This window comes from Oncorhynchus keta, chromosome 1, assembly GCF_023373465.1.
Source record: "Oncorhynchus keta strain PuntledgeMale-10-30-2019 chromosome 1, Oket_V2, whole genome shotgun sequence".
Classification (NCBI taxonomy): domain Eukaryota; kingdom Metazoa; phylum Chordata; class Actinopteri; order Salmoniformes; family Salmonidae; genus Oncorhynchus; species Oncorhynchus keta.
In genome coordinates, this window is record NC_068421.1 from 43,572,647 (window position 1) to 43,590,146 (window position 17,500).

Sequence of the window (17,500 nt, forward strand, 5' to 3'; positions counted from 1 at the left end):
CACACACACACACACACACACACACACACACACACACACACACACACACACACACAGAGAAAGACACACACACACAGGGCCAGGCACACACACACAGGGCCAGACACACACACACACACAGGGCCAGGCACACACACACAGGGCCAGGCACACACACGCACAGGGCCAGGCACACACACACACACAGGGCAACACACAAGCTCTGTCCTCTACAGTGTGGTGTAGTGAAAGCCCATTCCTCTGACCCACTGCTTACATGCTGAGCGTCACATCCGAGATAAACGCTTTGTCGTCTTTTTGCTTTTTACTAAATTAAGACACTTTTCCTTTCCCACGTCCTTCTCCTCTATCCCCTCCTGTTTCTTCCTTTCATTCTCTTTTTATCTTCTCTGTACTCCCTCAGTTCAGGCATCCTCTTCCCTTCTCTCCCTCCCTCTCTCTATACATATCTCCCCATCTCCATCTCTCTCTCTCTCTCTCTCGGTCTCACCTACTCGATATTCCAGCCTTGTTCTCCTGCAGTCTCCAGCACAACTTTTTGACCCAGTTCCTCTCTCCTCCCTGGCCCTCTGATCAAAGCCTGCAGGACGGCATTGCCTTGGGCGGAGGAGAGAGGGATGGGGGATGAAGGGATCCGAAGAGAAGAGAGGGGGAAGAGGAAAAGAGGGATAGAGCAGGGATAGAATGCACGAGAGGGAAGTAATGGAGAGATCACAAGGACGGGAGAGGAGCCAGGTGCCCTCCCAGCCCAAGGACAAAAGCTCTTCCTGCTGGCTGATCACAAGTGTGAGTGTGTGGTATAGTGCACGTGTGTGCGTGCTTGCTTCCGTGCGTTTCCTGTCACTACTGCCATTCTTGCTGAGGTACATTACGTATGACAGGGTAAAAAATACAATTGGAGGCCTCTGACACTTCAGTGTTGTGATATAAAAATGAAAGCAAAACGCTTAGTGCATAGAATTGAAAAGGTATTGTCGGATATTATTCATCCTAATCAGACAGGTTTTTGACATAGACGATACATTGGAGATAACCTTAAGAGACGTACTGGAAACAATAGAAAACTATGAAGTATCTGGGAAACCAGGCCTGGTATTCATAGCTGACTTTTAAAAGGCCTTTGATAAAGTACGACTAGAGTTAATATATGGAATATTACAATTTTTGAGAATCTCTTATAAAATGGATTAACGTTATGTATAGTAACCCTATATGTAAAATAGTAAATCATGGCTACTTCTCAGAAAGTTTTAAACTGTCAAGAGGAGTAAAACAAGGTTGTCCACTATCGGCATATCTATTTATTATTGCCCTCGAAATGTTAGCTGGTAAAATCAGATCCAACAATAATATTAAGGGGTTAAAAATCCAGGGCTTAAAAACAAAGGTACGCTGATGGATTCATGTTTTGTTTAAAATCCACAATTAGAATCCCTCCACAGCCTCATAGAGGATCTATATACTTTGTATAAAACATCTTTGGATTAAAACCAAATGATGTACTACGTATATTATGTATTGGATCACATAAAACATGTAACTTTTACATTACCGTGTAGTATAGCAATGAAATGGTCTGACGGGGATGTGGACGTACTCGGTCTACATATCCTGAAAGTAAGAAATCTCACTCCAATACAGTTTAATAGAAAGTTAGCAAAACCAGATCTTGCTACCATGGAAAGGAAAATACCTGTCTATTTGTGGAAAAAGTTTATCTATTTGCTTATGGTTTTGCCTACATCTAGTGACCTGTTTTGAAAATTATATAAGCAAAAAATAATCAATTTGATTTGGAATGGCAAGCCAGACAAAATGAAATGGGCCTATTTATATCATTAATATGAATTTGGGGGGCAGAAATAATTAAATATAAAAAAATGGACCTCTCACTAAAGGTGTCAGTTGTACAAAATGTATACTTAAAACCGAACTGGTTAAGTTAGTAAGAATGTCTCACCCAATGTTCAAGAATGTCCTTTTCCCCGTTATTCAGATTACAACCTCTCACTTTCGGTTATTTGAAAACGAAAACATCTCCAAAATATTGTTATTTTTAAAACAAGCCGTAGAAAGTTGGTTGCAATTTCAGTTTAATCCACCAGAAAAGACATAACAAATAATACAACAAATATTGTGGATATAAACACAAATATGGTATTTTATTTTATTATAAAATGTTTTAAAAAAGGTACAATCTTTGTACATTTCTGACCTTCTTAACGTATCTCTCCCCTCTGAGGAGGTTCCCATTGCTTGGAAGGCAGCCACAGTGCGTCCTTTATTTAATGAGGGAGATCAAGCTGATCCTAACTGTTATAGGCCTATTTCTATTTGCCCTGTTCATCAAAAGAGTTGGAAAAACTTGTCAATAATCAACTGATTGGCTTTCTTGATGTCAATAGTATTCTCTCTGGTTTCTGCTCAGGTTATGGATGTGTCACTGCAACCTTAAAGGTCCTCAATGATGTCACCATTGCCCTTGATTCTAAGCAATGTTGTTGTGCTGCTATTTTGACTTGGCCAAAGCTTTTTGATACGGTAGACCAGGCCTGGGCAACTCCAACACCTGATTGGTGTCACACTTTTCCCCCATCCCTAGCAAACACACCTGATTTAATTCATTGCATTTTTAACTGAAGATTAATTGATTATTGGAGTCAGGTGTGTTAGCTGGGGCTGGGGCAAAAGTGTGACACCAATCAAGTGTTGGAGTTGCCCAGGACTGCCCGGGTAGACCATTCCATTCTTGTGGGCCGGCTAAGGAGTATTAGTGTCTCTGAGGGGTCTTTGGCCTGGTTTGCTAACTATCTCTCTCAAAGAGTGCAGTGTATACATTCAGAACATCTGCTGTCTCAGCCACTGCCTGTCACCAAGGGAGTAACCCAAGGCTCGATACTAGGCCCCACGCTCTTCTCAATTTACATCAACAACATACCTCAGGCACTAGGAAGCTCTCTCATCTTTTTATATGCAGATGATACAGTCTTATACGCAGCTGGCCCCTCCCCAGATTTTGTGTTAACCGCTCCACAACAAAGCTTTCTTAGGGTCCAACAAGCTTTGTCTGCCCTTAACCTTGTTCTGAACACCTCCAAAACAAAGGTCATGTGGTTTGGTAAGAATGCCCCTCTCCCAAAAAATGTGATTACCTCCTCTGAAGGTTTAGAGCTTGAGGTAGTCACCTCATACAAGTACTTGGGAGTATGGCTAGACGATACACTGTCCTTCTCTTAGTACATATCAAAGCTGCAGGCTATCGTAATTGTTCGCTGCAGCTAGCGACTGGAACGAGCTGCAAAAAACACTCAAACTAGACAGTTTTATCTCCATCCCTTCATTCAAAGACTCAATCATGGACACTCTTACTGACAGTTGTGGCTGCTTCGCCTGATGTATTGTCGTCTCTACCTTCTTGCGCTTTGTGCCTATGTCTGTGCCCAATCATTTTTGTACCATGTTTTGTGCTGCTGCCATGTTGTGTTGCTACCATGCTATGTTGTCATGTGTTGCCGCCATGCTGTGTTGTCATGTGTTGCCGCCATGCTGTGTTGTCATGTGTTGCCGCCATGCTGTGTTGTCATGTGTTGCCGCCATGCTGTGTTGTCATGTGTTGCCGCCATGCTGTGTTGTCATGTGTTGCTGCCATGCTATGTTGTGTTGCCATGTGTTGCCATGCTGTGTTGTCATGTGTTGCTGCCATGCTATGTTGTCATGTGTTGCTGCCATGCTATGTTGTCCGCCATGCTATGTTGTCATGTGTTGTGCCATGCTGTGTTGTCTGCCATGCTGTGTTGTCATGTGTTGTCGCCATGCTGTGTTGTCATGTGTTGTCGCCATGCTGTGTTGTCATGTGTTGCCGCCATGCTGTGTTGTCATGTGTTGCCGCCATGCTGTGTTGTCATGTGTTGCCGTCATGCTGTGTTGTCTGCCGCCATGCTGTGTTGTCATGTGTTGCGCCATGCTGTGTTGTCATGTGTTGCCGCCATGCTGTGTTGTCATGTGTTGCCGCCATGCTGTGTTGTCATGTGTTGCTGCCATGCTGTGTTGTCATGTGTTGCCGCCATGCTGTGTTGTCATGTGTTGCCGCCATGCTGTGTTGTCATGTGTTGTGTTGCCGCCATGCTGTGTTGTCATGTGTTGCCGCCATGCTATGTTGTCATGTTGCCGCCATTGCCGCCATGCTATGTTGTCATGTGTTGCCGCCATGCTGTGTTGTCATGTGTTGTCGCCATGCTGTGTTGTCATGTGTTGCCGCCATGCTGTGTTGTGTTGTCGCCATGCTGTGTTGTCTGCCATGCTGTGTTGTCATGTGTTGCCGCCATGCTGTGTTGTCATGTGTTGCCGCCATGCTATGTTGTCATGTGTTGCCGTCATGCTGTGTTGTCATGTGTTGCTGCCATGCTATGTTGTCATGTGTTGCTGCCATGCTGTGTTGTCATGTGTTGCTGCCATGCTGTGTTGTCATGTGTTGTCGCCATGCTGTGTTGTCATGTGTTGTCGCCATGCTGTGTTGTCATGTGTTGTCGCCATGCTGTGTTGTCATGTGTTGCCGCCATGCTGTGTTGTCATGTGTTGCCGCCATGCTGTGTTGTCATGTGTTGCCGCCATGCTGTGTTGTCATGTGTTGCCGCCATGCTGTGTTGTCATGTGTTGCCGCCATGCTGTGTTGTCATGTGTTGCCGCCATGCTGTGTTGTCATGTGTTGCCGCCATGCTGTGTTGTCATGTGTTGCCGCCATGCTGTGTTGTCATGTGTTGCCGCCATGCTGTGTTGTCATGTGTTGCCGCCATGCTGTGTTGTCATGTGTTGCCGCCATGCTGTGTTGTCATGTGTTGCCGCCATGCTGTGTTGTCATGTGTTGCCGCCATGCTATGTTGTCATGTGTTGCCGCCATGCTGTGTTGTCATGTGTTGCCGCCATGCTGTGTTGTCATGTGTTGCCGCCATGCTGTGTTGTCATGTGTTGTCGCCATGCTGTGTTGTCATGTGTTGCCGCCATGCTGTGTTGTCATGTGTTGTCGCCATGCTGTGTTGTCATGTGTTGTCGCCATGCTGTGTTGTCATGTGTTGCCGCCATGCTGTGTTGTCATGTGTTGCCGCCATGCTATGTTGTCATGTGTTGCCGTCATGCTGTGTTGTCATGTGTTGCTGCCATGCTATGTTGTCATGTGTTGCTGCCATGCTGTGTTGTCATGTGTTGCTGCCATGCTGTGTTGTCATGTGTTGCTGCCATGCTGTGTTGTCATGTGTTGCTGCCATGCTATGTTGTCATGTGTTGCTGCCATGCTATGTTGTCATGTGTTGCTGCCATGCTGTGTTGTCATGTGTTGCTGCCATGCTATGTTGTCATGTGTTGCTGCCATGCTGTGTTGTCATGTGTTGCTGCCATGCTGTGTTGTCATGTGTTGCCGCCATGCTGTGTTGTCATGTGTTGCTGCCATGCTGTGTTGTCATGTGTTGCCGCCATGCTGTGTTGTCATGTGTTGCCGCCATGCTATGTTGTCATGTGTTGCTGCCATGCTATGTTGTCATGTGTTGCTGCCATGCTGTGTTGTCATGTGTTGCCGCCATGCTGTGTTGTCATGTGTTGCCGCCATGCTGTGTTGTCATGTGTTGCCGCCATGCTGTGTTGTCATGTGTTGCTGCCATGCTATGTTGTTGTCTTATAGGTCTCTCTTTATGTACTGTTGTGGTGTCTTTCTTGTCGTGTTTTGTCCTATATTTTATTTATTTTTATTTTTATCCCGCAGGAAGCCTTTTGCCTTTTGGTAGGCCGTCATTGTAAATAAGAATTTGTTCTTAACTGACTTGCCTAGTTAAATAAAGGTTAAATAAAATAATAAATAAATAATAAAAAATTGATATCAGAAATAGGACTGGTGGAGCTATGTCACACATGCAGCTAACAAAAATATATGGAAATGTCTGCTCTACCTAAAATTATAACCAACTAATTGCAGCATTACCGCAAAAAAATGGAAGAGGCAAGTGGAAGGGGGAAAAAGTAAGGAACTTGTCTGTCGGCCCTGTCTGTCGGCCCTGTCTGTCGGCCCTGTCTGTCGGCCCTGCATTAAGGACCCAATTGGTAAATAATAACTGTGGTTAATAAAAAAATATACCAGTTTAATTTAATGACCAAAGAATTGACAGCTGTGCCATATAGATTGCAAAATAGTTGGGAAGAGATTATCGATGTACAGATTCTATGGCACATGCTTTATGAACTGATACACAAAATGACGCCAAATTCAAAACTTTTAATTTTTCAACCAATAGAATGTTATATACCTGTACATACAGTAGGTGTACAGAGGCCCATTATCAGCAACCATCACTCCTGTGTTCTAATGGCACGTTGTGTTAGCTCATCCAAGTTTATCATTTTAAAAGGCTCATTGATCATTAGAAAACCCTTTTGCAATTATGTTAGCACAGCTGAAAACTGTTCTTTTGATTAAAAAAGCTATTAAAACTGGCCTTCTTTAGACTAGTTGAGTATCTGGAGCATCAGCATTTGTGGGTTTGATTACAGGCTCAAAATGGTCAGAAACAAAGACCTTTTTTCTGAAACTCATCAGTCTTTTCTTGTTCTGAGAAATGAAGGCTGTTCCATGCGAGAAATTGCCAAGGAACTGAAGATCTCGTACAACGCTGTGTACTACTCCCTTCGCAGAACAGCGCAAACCGGCTCTAACCAGAATAGAAAGAGGAGTGGGAGGCCCCGGTGTACAACTGAGCAAGAGGACAAGTACATTTGAGTGTCTAGTTTGAGAAACAGACTCCTCACAAGTCCTCAACTGGAAGCTTCATTAAATAGTACCCGTCAAAACACCAATCTCAACACATCTGAATATTTCGTTTTTATTGGCCAGTATGAGATATGGCTTTTTCTTTGCAACTCTGCCTAGAAGGCCATATATGGGGGATTGGAAATTATGCAGACAATTACATTGATGGAACTTACAATCTATCTGCAATACCCCCTAAATAAAATGTATATATAGTATGACAGGGTTGATAAGAAATGACATAAGAAATGTTAACGGAGATAATTCATGACCAGTCTTAGTACACCAACAAGCAAAGAAACCTATAACACATGCTCTCGCGTTCACATTTCACTCAAGACAATTCCAAACACACCCTGAAATAATGTTCAAAATCGCAACGCAAATAAATCAACGTTGAATACTGCACAGAAAAGCCTTCTCAACCATTTACCTGTATATCTGTGTGTGCGAATGTACGCGCCCGTTCATGCGTGCACGTGTGTGTGTGTGTGTGTGTGCCCAGGGACCTAAGGTGCTGGCCTATGTCTTGGGCTGTGGTTGTGGCTAGTAGTAGAGCTCTCTCTACTAGGTCGCTGTGTTGAGGAGAGGCAGGAACACTAGCCCATTTGTACCCAGAGCGGAGTGGCTTGTACTTTAACATTCCCCGCGCATCCCGACAAAGAGCACTAATTATAAATAAATTAGGGACACGACACGGTGTGCCACAGGGGGACCAGCCAGAGGAGCCAGAGAAAAGACAGACTGATAGAAAGAGAGAGAGAGAGAGAGAGAGAGAGAGAGAGAGAGAGAGAGAGAGAGAGAGAGAGAGAGAGAGAGAGAGAGAGAGAGAGAGAGAGAGAGAGAGAGAGAGAGAGAGAGAGAGAGAGAGAGAGAGAGAGAGAGAGAGAGAGAGAGAGAGAGAGAAAACAGATAAGAAAATAGAGGGACGGCGCATGGGGAGATGTGGGGCTGGAGTGAGGTGAATGTAAGTGAGATGATATACAAGGCTGGAATGTTCAATGTAAACCTTCACATACAACGTACGGGGGGGAAAACAACCAGACGGGGATGATTTGGATGACAGAATGTATTTGAACTGAAGTAGAGAGCAATGAGCAGACATTCAAACTGAAATTGAAACCCTGAAAATATAAAGATTATTATTCAATGTCTGTTTAAAAAGAAGCATATTTTACCTTTATTTAATTAGGCAAGTCAGTTAAAGAACAAATTCTTATTTTCAATGACGGCCTAGGAACAGTGGGTTAACTGCCTTGTTCAGGGGCAGAACCACAGATTTTTACCTTGTCAGGTCGGGGATTCGATCTTGCAACCTTTCGGTTACAAGCCCAACGCTCTAACCAATAGGCTACCTGCCGCCCCATATAACCATAACTCGCCACACACACTTTCCAAACATTTACTACATGTCTGTCAAGCTTATCTGAGATGACTTGAAACCCCCAAAAACTGCATGATTGCGCGTGTGCGCATTGCATGAGTGTGTGTGCGTAATTGCGTGTGTGTGCGCGCGAGTGCGTGCATGAGTGGTTGTATGCACGGGGGAAAAAACTGAGCACTATCTAAATGGATCACACGTCAAGAGTCTGCAACCTCTGAAGATGCCATGGGCCTGCCGAAAGCTAGGGGGAGATGGGGGGAGACGCTAGTCTCAAGGTTACGTCTTGAAATTGAACAGATGACGGTTTGAAAAGCAGGGCTCTGTGCATAAGTTCAAGGGAGAAATAACAATAGTTTTTACTGGGGGGCATTGCGCTGTGATGTGAATGCTTCAAATGATAGAATGACTGGCCTGGGTGATAAAACAAACAGACATTTATCCTCTTGGATGTCTCTCAAAACAACTGTTCTCTGCCTCGTGTTTCAGACAGGGCTGGGAGGCAGGGGTCAAAGGTGACCGCCCTGTGACACAGACAGATAGAGGTCAACTAAGTGACCTGCGATTGGCCCCTGACCCCACAACCCCCCCACCGAGAACACCGTCGCCATGGCTACTGAGCCGCAGACAAACATGATGTCGTTGAATTAGCCTGGGGGGGGGGGACAAGGAGGGAAGGGGGTGAAAGAGTGTCATGCACACACACACCAACACCTAGCCTTGTTTCATCATGTATGTCAGTGGCAGCACCACCATCATCAAAGCCCATAAAACAGTCTTGTCTCTGATGGCCTCAACTTCCCAGAGAGAGGAGAAGGGAGGTAAAATGAGAGAAGAAAATAGTTTGTTGAATTAGCATTCCTGCAGCGGAGTGGCTGTCTGTTCGCCTCTGGCGCCAGCGGAGAGAGGCGGACACTCACTTTCACGCTCTCTTTTTCTGCCTCTATCTTTTTCTCTCTTCCCCCTCCTCCCTCTATTTACCTATTTCTATCAGGAACTCTTTACCTCGTCTCTCTCTCCCTCTCCCTCTCCCTCTCCCTCTCTCTCTCTCTCTCTCTCTCTCTCTCTCTCTCTCTCTCTATTTTCCCATCTCTTTCTGTCTTTCTCTGTCAGCTCGTGTTGTTCAGTTTGGAGAGCCGCGGGCGAATAGGATGGCTCAAGCCACGGTCGTCGGCTATGTGTGTGTGTGCGTGCGTGTGCGTGCGTGCGTGCGTGCGTGCGTGTGTGTGTGTGTGTGTGTGTGTGTGACATTGTGGCTGTCTTGAGTGGTATTAACATAGATCTGTCTATCAGACAGTGTCAGAGCTAATCAATACATATTCAAATTTACTGACACATACTGCTAGAGCAAGCTTAGGTGACAGCACACACACACACACACACACACACACACACACACACACACACACACACACACACACACACACAGAGAATCATGCTGTTTTGCCATACAATAATGGTCTACATTAGAGGTGACCTTTAACATTGTTACACAGAGAACAAGTGTACAATAGGACGTTTGTAGGTCACTGTACTAAGGACGAGGACTCATATTACTGTAATAAGTAAGCACTGTATTCCAGTCATAGAGCACTTTTCCCAATCCCCAAAATATAACATTTGTATTTCAATTCAATTGTTGTGATGGAATGAAAGCTTCCCTAAATGCTCTTTCGCCCAGCTTGAACATGTGCCTCAGCTTCCAAATGATAAAAATCATACAACTATATAAAGATGAATGTGCAACAGCAGCTGAACTAAAGGAAGACACGTACATACATCAGAGTAGTCAAAAAGCAGGCACAAAATGCATTTAAAAAAAGGAATAGTCTTAACAAAGCTGTAAAAAGCATTGGAATAATGCATTGGAATAATGCATTGGAATAATGCATTGGAATAATGCATTGGAATTGGAATGATGAGACACTCGTGGCTCATCCATCCATCGACCTATTAATACACAAGAACAAAAAGACATCTGCTGGAGGGCTGTGCTTCCGCCTGTCACTTCTACATTTTTACACTCCATGCAAGAGCAGATACGCTAACTGTTGATTTTGATGGTACCTAATATACCATATACCAGATGATTATGCCAAAACACATCCCTGCTCTTTCTCTGTCTTTCACTCTTTCCCGTTGTCTCTCTTTTGCTTCTCTTTCTCTCTTTTTCCCCTCTCTCTCTCTCTCTCTTGCCCTTTCTCTCTCTCTCTAGGGCTGGTCACTCCTGTATTCCCAAAGTCATCTGCAATCGGCCGTCTTAAATGGATTAATTACACCGGTCTCCGCACAGCTTGATGGAGCATCGAACATCCATCCACATACCCCCTCCAGAATACCCTCACGACCCCTCCTCCCGCTCCCCGCTCTCCCCTCCCCCCCCACCCATAACATGCCCGGTGAGGTCCCCCTCTCCCCTTGTCTCACCCGGGCCACGAAGCCTCGCTAATTGGACATCGATTGGCGGGCCCTCCGATCTTCCCGGAATATCTGGCTCACGCTAATTGAAGAATTAACTTGGGTGTGACTTCAACCTGTAGGGGGAAGAGAGAGAGACACAGACAAATGCTTCAGCTTAAAGAAATACAATAACACACACACACACACACACACACACACACACACACACACACACACACACACACACACACACACACAGCAATGGAGCGTCCTGGCAAACCATGGCTAACACATTCACATGCAGGAGCACACACACGCACCACGCTGTACACACAGGTGTACATTTAGACAGGGAAAATGCTGAAAGGCAAAAATACACACACACACCACGCCCACGTATACACACACCCACACACACACACTACACCGGCCTCCACATCACATCAATCACAGCTCCAGACCATAACCCCGAAAACATTGCGCTGCTGTGAGTCCATCTGAAATCATGATGGATTACAACTTCCCAAAGCAATCCCTCCATCTGCCACCGTCATTTAGCTAAAGGCATCAAACTGCCCTGGCCAATACAGGTATTCCCTCTTTCTCTGGACTGATCTCAGTCTGCAGGACCACTTTTCCTAACCACCAAGGCCTGTATTCACAAAGCATCTCAGAGTAGGAGTGCTGATCTAGGATCCATTTAGCCTTGTAGATCACAATGAGCAAAAAATGTGGGGAACTGATCTTAGATCGGCATTCCCACTCTGAGATACCTTGTGAATTAGCTCCCGAGCCAATACAGACCCCCCCCTCTTTCTCCCTCCCTATCCCTCTCTCTCCCTCTCTCTGTTGGCTGTCTCCAGGATCACTGTTCCTAACTATCAGAAACTGGCATCATCACCCAGTGATAGGGCCTGTAACACAGAGACATCTAGACCAGGGTTCTAAAACCCTGTTCCTGAACAGCTACAGTACCCTCCTGTAGGTTTTCAACCCACACCCAGTTGTAACTAACACGATTCAGCTTATCAAGCGGCTGATTATTAGAATCAACTGTGCTAGATTAGGGTTGGAGTGAAAACCTGCAGGACGGTGGCTCTCCAGGAACAGGGTTGGAGTGAAAACCTGCAGGACGGTAGCTCTCCAGGAACAGGGTTGGAGTGAAAACCTGCAGGACGGTAGCTCTCCAGGAACAGGGTTGGAATATCTAAAAAAAAGCGAGTATGTTTAACAATTTCATAAAAGCAGCAATGAAGACTAGGAGGAAGGATAGGCCAGCCAATGAAGACGAGTCTTAAGGCCTGCTTTAAGAGCGGCAACAGTCTGAGCAGCCCTGAGATTGTCAGGAAGGGAGTTCCCAAAGGCTTGGTGAGTGGGAGGAAAAGGCACGCTCCCCCATTGTTTGGAGCCGGGTCCTGGGGGCATGAAGCAGTGTGGCGTAGCTTAACCGCGGGGTGCATGGAGGTTCATAAGGGCTGTTTTGAATGAGCTGTAATTTATGAATTAAGTTGGCAGGCAGGCCCCCCAAGTACTGCATTCCCATAATCAATTCTGGAGAAAACAAATGGATAAGCTGTTCTGCGTCAGAATCGGTGAAAGAATGACATTTTACCCCTAGGACATTGAAGGACACAGCAGGGTCGAATTTCACACCCGGGATTGTGATGGCTCAGGAGAGGAGGATGATGTGGCCATCTATAGCAGGGCGGATGCTGCAGGAATTGGTGATCTGCTGGGTGGAGCCTATCAGCATTGCCTCTGTCTTGCTGCTGTTGAGTTTGAGGAAGTTGTTGTGCATCCGAGACTTAACCTCTTCCAGACAGTTGGACAAGGTTGACAGAGCAGATGTTGTGTCCGGCTTGGTTCTAATGCACACCTGTGTGTCGTCTGAGTAGCAGTGGAATTGGACACTGTGTTGTCTGAAGATCTGGCCAAGTGGGTGCATGTAGAGCAGGAAGAGAATGGGTTATAGTGGACTCCTCTGATCTTGCCTCACCGAGGGGGACATAGGTGCATAGGCTGGAAGAGATAAACCACAGAAAAGTGTAGCACCCACCAGGGTGATGCTTCAGCAGCTATAGGCGCCTGAGAGAACACCACACCTTAGCAATAGTCTCCTATGAGGCAAGCCTCTGTCATCCCCTCTCACCACAGTCCACATTCTTCCAGAAACCGAGGAAGAAACAGTCAGTGCATCATTCAAATTCAGAGTAGCCATCTAGCTAGCCAAGCCACCGTCAGTCCTGTAAATCCATGGGTAACCACCAGATATTGTAGCTCAACCCTCAAATACAGAATATATATATATATATATTTTTTTAATTAACAATATTTACAGAGCTCTCGGCACCATGGCACCAATCATCTTTATTTTCTTTGGCTGAGAATGTAAAATGTACAACTTTCAGACAGCATCCACGGGCTAGAATTTTGCATATAGAATGTATTACACACAAAAACAATTTTTTTTAAATATAAGTCTAAAATCTTGAGAATTCTGAGATTTTAGGCCGGAATACAGAATTCAAGCCAACATTCCAATGTCATTATGACTCAACAATTAGTCTCGGCTACAACCATAGAATTCAGAATGTGGCTACAACAAGTTCCAAACCAAAGAAAACAACCAGCACATCCATTCATCAGATCTTAACTTCTCAAGTGCATACATTTTTAAACAATCTTCACAACTGGACAGAAATCAAGGAGGAGAGGTGACACTGAACCAGGTGAGTCAGAAAATAATCATGTGCAAAAGTGTTTGACTTCTAAGGAAATCAGAGAAAGTTGCTTACTTATTAGCATTTCATACGTTCTACCAATTAGCTTGACGGTAAACTGAGGTTTGAACACTTTTAAGAAAACGACTTAAAAAAGATTCACACTAGTTTCTGTTAGCTTCTGTTTTGTATGGCTGTTTTTATTTTGAACAGTGGAATAATGAAATGAAATTGTTCCTTTCAAATGCTGACCTCCTCCTGTTGCTTTTCTCTCTCAATCACCTGTGTTACTGTTACTGTGATAATTGAGGAAACTACAAATCGTTCAAATCCAGACGGAAAATATTTACACAAGAAGCAACCTCATATCACACAGTCAGAGAGGAGTCAGTGAGACGGAGAAAGAGATGGCTGAAAGTGAAGAGGTGGAGAAAGGCAACAAGATGAGGACGGAACGAGAGAAAGAAAGACAAAGAGAAATGGATGGGCTGCTGAGAATGAGAAAGGAGATTGAGACTTGTAACAAGGTAGACCACAACCGATGGAAGATGGATAGAGAGGTGATGGAGAAAGTCAACAAGGTGAGGGTGGAACCAGAGAAAGAAAGAGAAAGGCTAATTAAAGAGTTGCTCAGACAGATCAGGGAGAAGGAGGCTTCTATTGAGGTAAACCACTACCAATGGAAGCTAGAGAGAGAGATGCTTGAGAAACAGAGACAAAGTGAAGTGTCGGACAGAAAAAAGATGGAGCTCAAGATGGCAAAGCTGAAGGTTCAGAACATACTGAACTTGGCCAAGGTAGGAGAGGTGACAGTGAAGAGTACCAAGCTGTTATCTGAGAACGAAAGGGAGAGAGACATTTTGAAGAAACAGAGAGAAAGCTTAATGGCAGACAAAGAAAAGATAGAAGTCAAGATGGCAAAGGTGACGATGGAGAAGATACTGCACTTGGCCAAGATTGGGAAGTTGACTGTGGAGAACACGAGGCTGTTAGCTGAGAATGAAAGGCAGCGAGAGGTGTTGGACAAACAGAGAGAAAGCACAGCGGCCGACACGCAAACGTTGAGGGACAAGATATCAAAGGAGAAGATGTCCTTGGCCAAGTTATGGAACGTGACAGTAGAGGACAATAAGAGGCTGTTAGCTGAGAATGAAAAGTCGGAGAAGGAGAGGGTGAGAGAGAGGAATGGATGGAACCTCGTAAAAAATGGTTTGAAGACAGCTTTGGCCAAAGCAGACCAGGAGAGGAATCAGACCCTAGTTGGCTGGAAGGAGGACAAGGGTAGATGGGCCAAGGCCAAGGCTGGCCTACGAAGCCTCTTGGATCAACGGGTGGAAAGGTGGATGAAGGAGAAGGAGGAGATTAAGAGCAGGAGCACCCAGGCAGCGGAGGAGTGGATGATTGAGCTGAGAGAAAAGGAGAGAGCGATAGAGGCTCTGGAAAGAGAAAAGAAGAGGATTCTGTGCCTGCACGGACAAGAGAAGAAGGGATGGGAGATGGAAAAGGGAGAGATGGAAAAGGAGAGGTTGGAGTTTACAGGGGAGCGGGAGAGAAAGAGCACTGAAATTGAGAAAATGCAAAAGCAAAAGGAGAGATGGGCAATAGAGAAGAGAGATATTGTGGAGCGGACGAAGGAGGCCCACATAAAGCTGCACCACATGCAGACTGTCCTGAGGTTCAGAGAGCAGGAGCAGGCACAGGTACAGCACTCCATTTAACCAGTCGCCGTTCAGATTATACTATACTATCAGATTCAATGGATTAAGTTGTCTGCATGCTAGAGAGGGAGTAACAATAATATCTCAGATCACTGTCTAACATATATGGGCTTTCTCTTTCTCTTTGTCTTTCTTTCTCTCTTTCAGATGGAAATTGAAATTGCCCAGATAGTCAGGGCAAAGCAGGAGAAAAAGGAGAGGAAAGAAAGAGAGATGTTGGAGAAGAACAAAGTGAAAGAGCTGCTCAGAGCTAGAAAAGCAGCGAGTAAGGAAGAAGTCAGGAAGAACAAGGAGAGGGTGAAAGCCCACCTAGACCAGGTGGCAAGGATCTATAACGAAAAGAAACAGAGAGAGAAAGAAAGAGAAAAGCTGCTGAAAAAGTCATTTGGCAAAGAAAATCCCATGTCGTACATCCCAGACCGCGTACTGAAAAAGATGTAAGAACGCAACGCAGATTGAAGAGTAAATATTGTCAGCTGGCATTGGTCAGAAGTTCATTTCTATATTTTTTTCATTTAGTGGAATACTTCGTCAATAAAAATAATATGAACATTTGAGTTATTTGTCAGTATTCATTGCCGTATGGAAGAAAAGATACACAAAATATTCAAATGTGTATGAGATGTGTATTAAAGGTTACTGGATCATGCACCGTGAAGGGCTAGATTCTATCAGATCAGAAGTGGAACTGCGTTAGAGATGACAGATCCACAAGCGGCTCCTTGCATTAGTTTATTCCGTACACTGCCATTGGATGTAATATATGACAGTGAGAGAGTGAGAGTGAGAGTGAGAGTGAGAGTGAGAGTGAGAGTGAGAGAGAGAGAGAGAGAGAGAGAGAGAGAGAGAGAGAGAGAGAGAGAGAGAGAGAGAGAGAGAGAGAGAGAGAGAGAGAGAGAGAGAGAGAGAGAGAGAGAGAGACAGAGAGAGAGAGAGAGAGAGAGAGAGAGAGAGAGAGAGAGAGAGAGAGAGAGAGAGTGAGAGAGAGAGAGAGCGGCACCTGGGTTCTGTATCAGACTGAGCTTTAATACACGGTGAACATGCCTCTAATACTGCTGCTGTGAACAAGGCCAACAGCTGCTTGCCACATGGTATCGTAGGCAGCATGTCTCTTGTTACTGTCTCTGCCGGTGATCAATACACTACAGAAATGCATCGACAGTACTACCACAACAGAATACCCTTAGGTGCATTAATGCCTAGTGTGTTTATGTATACGTGTGTATCAGAGGAGGCTGGTGGGAGGAGCTACAGGAGGACGGGCTCATTGCTGGAATGGAATGGATGGAATGGAGTCAAACGGGGTTTCCGTCTGTTTTATACCGTTCCATTCACTCCATTCCAGCCATTACAATGATCCTGTCCTCTTATAGCTCATCCTACCAGCCTCCTCTGGAGTGTGCGCGTGCATGTGTGGGTGTGTGTATATGTGTCAATGGTGGACACGCCGCCGATGAGCAACACTGCTCGTATACCCTCATTCCCCATCAGTGACTCTTCCCTCTCCTGCTCCCTCTTCTCTCTCTCCTCCCGCCTTCCTTTTCCTTTCCCTCTCTATCCGGCTCTCTCCCGAGGGTTGACTCTGTGGCCCTGTAATCCTGGCAGTAGCTCCGGCCCAGCCCCCATCGGCCCCCAGTCAGGGATTAGAGAGTGTTCACCTTGTGGCCCCAACACAGAACAGAGACAGTCCCACCAGGGACCAATGGCCAGGGACCATGGCCACACACACACACACACACACACATGCATAATTGTAAACAGAGCACTGCTTAATGCCCTTTGAAAACACACACACATTTACATTTACATAGTGTATACACAGGCAAAACCCTGAAACACATGTATCACACACTGGTCTCACAATGGGACCAGAATCTTGGCCTCTACACTACAATAAACGGGGGAACATTTTCAGGTTCAATGTCAGCTATATCAACTCATTAAAGTGCAAATAATGATCCCACCCATCTTGTCTGTGTGTACCAGACTATATCTTCTACTCTTCTAGCTACAACAGATGTTCTAACATTTATGAGGGAACGAAACATCTGTGGTAGCCTGGAGAAATCCAGTCGGTTGTGCTAACTAACATTTCACTTCTTGCTACTCCTTGTCATGCCAAACACGGCAAACACAGCAATGTTTAGCATGACAAGGATTGGCAAGGAGTGGAATATCCTATTAATCGTCAAACAGAGCAGTGTTAAATATTAATTTGAGAGGTCCAACCAGACAGGGTGTTCTCCCTCACAGAGACAGGAGACAGAGACAGGACCGGGGGATGGATGGCAGGGAAGAGAAGGAAGGAAATATCCCTCCAAAAGATTCAAAGACCATCCTGCTCAGGGTGTTAAACACTCTTCCACCCTCTTTCCCTCCCTCCCCCTTTCTCTCTCTGTCTCTCTGTCTCTCCATCTTCTCACCTTCTCCTCTCATCCCTTTCATGAATTAAAAGTGCGTCCGGTCTGTAGGGAGAAGCATAGTTAATTCA

At 45.2% G+C, this 17,500-nt stretch overlaps 1 protein-coding gene across 4 annotated transcripts in view; it reads right to left on the bottom strand.

Moving 5' to 3' along the window:
• Positions 1–17,500, bottom strand: part of LOC118396429 (neuronal PAS domain-containing protein 1-like) — a 101,677-nt gene that overhangs the window by 51,584 nt on the left and 32,593 nt on the right. For 3 of the 4 annotated variants that reach the window (XM_052525587.1, XM_052525591.1, XM_052525583.1), the window contains one exon: positions 10,599–10,705. The exons of the other annotated variant lie outside the window; for it this stretch is intronic. The gene's annotated coding sequence lies outside the window, so the exon portion shown is untranslated. The remainder of the gene's footprint in view (positions 1–10,598; positions 10,706–17,500) is intronic. 4 annotated transcript variants of the gene reach the window in all.